Source organism: Pristis pectinata, chromosome 18, assembly GCF_009764475.1.
Source record: "Pristis pectinata isolate sPriPec2 chromosome 18, sPriPec2.1.pri, whole genome shotgun sequence".
In the NCBI taxonomy this organism is placed as follows: domain Eukaryota; kingdom Metazoa; phylum Chordata; class Chondrichthyes; order Rhinopristiformes; family Pristidae; genus Pristis; species Pristis pectinata.
The window spans coordinates 19,586,085-19,589,313 of record NC_067422.1 but is presented as its reverse complement, the minus strand read 5'-3'; positions in this window follow the sequence as shown (position 1 = coordinate 19,589,313).

The following is a 3,229-nucleotide window of genomic DNA, read 5'->3' as shown; positions in this document are numbered from 1 at the left end:
CAGGGTCCAAGCTTGCATTTCTTCCTTGACCAACAAAAGATTAATTAGTTCCCTGGAAATTCCTCTGGTCTTAGTAACTCTCAGTAACTTAGACACTTTATCACTTCCCTGCCCTGGAAATGGCAGATTTATGTTATTTCTTGGGATTTTCTGTTTGCCACGTAAGCAAAACTCTTACAAAGCAAGCCACAGCTTGAACTGGAAAACTGCTTTGAAGCCTAACTTGGAACCCAAGTAATATGCCTAGCAAAATGGGATGCACTGTCCTCTACAAGGCACAAGCTGGCCCCAGGAGTGTGATCCAAATCTCCAAATGCCTTGTCAGGCTCCATGTGGATTGTGGGGGGAACACGGGCAAAATTTCCTCTCATAATGATGATCAACTGATTGAGTTCTCATTGGTGTGGCTTGCTTTGTAAGAGTTCTGCTTACGTGGCAAACAGAAAATCCCAAGAAATAACATAAAACTGCCATTGGTGTAGAAAAGGTGTTCATCAAATACACACACAGGGACTGTAGGACATAATTGGGGATAGCTTTCCAGTAAAACCATGGCCAAATAGATAAACGTCCCCAAAAATCAAAGCAACTAAGAAATTCACAGTGGGAGAACAGAATGGGCATCGGGTCTTTCTGTGGGTTCATTGATGATTACAAGGAAATTTTTGAAAGTATGGAATGAGATGGAGAGTCTTAGAGATGAGAGCAACAGAAAGTAAATCCAAAAGGGCTGCAAACTTCCACAAATGAAAGAAAATATTTGGAAAGAAATAACTTCCATTTATATGGTACATTTCATTCTCATAACACATAGTCATAAAAAAGAAGACCCACCTCATATAGTTTTCTTTTATATACCTTCTGAAGTGGCCTAGCAAACCATTCAGTTGTATCATTACTGCTAATATAAACAGAGAAGGAATAAAACTGCACAGACCATCTGGCACCAGTGTCGGCACCAAATTCAGACACAGAAGAGCCCACCTCAGCCTAATAAAGCTTGCAAAGTCCTCCACAGCAGAAATATGGAGTCTGGGATCAGGGGTCTAAACTGGCATAGCTGTCCCACAGACTAATCAAGCAATAGCCTGATATACTATTGATAAGGCTATTGAACAGTTCCCTTATATGATGAGATGGACTCTGACCTCACGATCTACCTTGTTGTGACCTTGCACCTTATTGCACTGCACTTTCTCTGTAGCTGTGACACTTTACTCTGTACTGTTATTGTTTTTACCTGTACTACATCAATGTACTCTGTACTAACTCAATGTAACTGCGCTGTGTAATGAATTAACCTGTACAATCGGTATGCAAGACAAGTTTTTCACTGTACCTCGGTACAAATGACAATAATAAACCAAATAAACCAATACTTGTATTCACCGAATTGTACCTTACAGACAACATGCTAGACTCCTCCAAATCAATTCCTAGGTACATCATGTCCCACCAGCAGGACAAACCCATCACATATGGTGGCAGAGTGGTATGCAGGCAGGAAGGAGTACCCTTGGAGTTCTAATGTTGGTTCCAGACCCCATGAAGTTTCATGGCATCAGGTCAAGCCTGATTACCACCTACCATCCTCCCTCAGCCAATGAACCAATGCCCCTCCATGTTGAACAACACTTGGAAGAAATCCCAAAAATAGGAAGGCCACAGAATGAATTCTGGATGGTGGATGTCAATGTCCATCATCAAGAATGGATTGGTAACAACACCACTGACTGAGCTGGATGAGTCCTGAAGGACATAACCGCCAGACTGGGTCTGCAGCAGATTGTGAATGAACCAAAATGAGGGCTAAACCTACTTGACCTCATCCTCATTCACCTCCCTGTGGCAGAGGGAGCTATCCATGAAAACATTGGTAAAAGTGATCACAGCACAGACTTCTGCAGAAAAAGTCTCAATGAAGAGTGCCAAAAGGCTGTCAGGAGCAGGACGAGACATACCTAAAAGTGGTGTTGGCCTAGTGAAGCTGCAATACACGACTACTTGTATGCTGAACAACAAAAAAGGCTTGCAATACATTGAGCTGAAAAATTTCACAAACAATGAATCAGATTGAACCTCTGCAACCTACAACATCTAATTATGAATGGTGATGGACAATTAAACAGCTAATAGGAAGAGGAGGCTCCAAGAACATCTCCATCCTCAATAGTAGCAGGGCCCAGAACGTGAGTGCTAAAGAAAAGGCTGAAATATTCACAACTATGTTTGGCCAGAAGGGCTAAATAGATGATCCATCTGGGCATTTTCCTGAGATCCCCAGCACCCCAACAGTCATTCTCCAGCCAATTCAGTTCTCTCAATGTGATATCTAGGCTATGAGCTCAAATTTATTTTGATAGAGATCTCAATTTTTTTGCTTGTAAGATGTTGGAATGCAAGGCTGAGCTTTTATGAAGGGGGAAAGAGAGGGGAGCTGCCACATCTGTCCGATTCAAAGCAAGTAATTGTCTGAGCTGGAATCCACAGTATTTTGCAGCTTATTCTGGGAATTAACTGCTTTTGCATGTTACATGATGTGTTTGTATTTCTAGAGAAGGAAGTTAAAACTCTCCCCGAAAGCTGTCAACAGTTGTTCTGATTAAAATAGCAGCCCAAAGATTAATGAAGTAGTAATTTTAGAAAGCTAAAAGGATTTTGTTATGTTGTTGTGGGAAAAAATACTGTGTGACATCAAACTGTGGGACAGGGTGGGTTACTACCAGCAGTCTACTGAGTGAGTTAAATGCAACAGAATTTAAAAACCATTCGTAATAATTGAACCCCAATCTCAACCCATCTGAAGAGAATGCTTGTTGTTATTTATTCATGGCATGTGGGTTTTGCTGCAAAGACTGTTGATTCCTATTAGCCCTTGAGAAGGTGAATGGGAACTGCTGAATTGCATGTGGTGAAGTGCATGTTGGTTAAAGACTTCCATGATTTAGACCAAACAATGAGGAAGAAGCAGCATACCAAGATGATTTATGGTTCGGAAAAATCTTGTGAATGGCACTGTCCTCGTGTATCTGCTGCCATTTCCTTCTAGATGATAAAGATCATGGTGTTAGGAGGTGCTACATTAGTGAGTACCATCAGTCACAATGTATGGCCACTTTTGACCTGCATCAATCAAGAGGGGTTGTGAAACATCCTTCTCAAATCTGACTGTCCTGAGAAACACAACTCCATTCTACATCTGCTACGTGATTGTATGCCCGCTGTGATC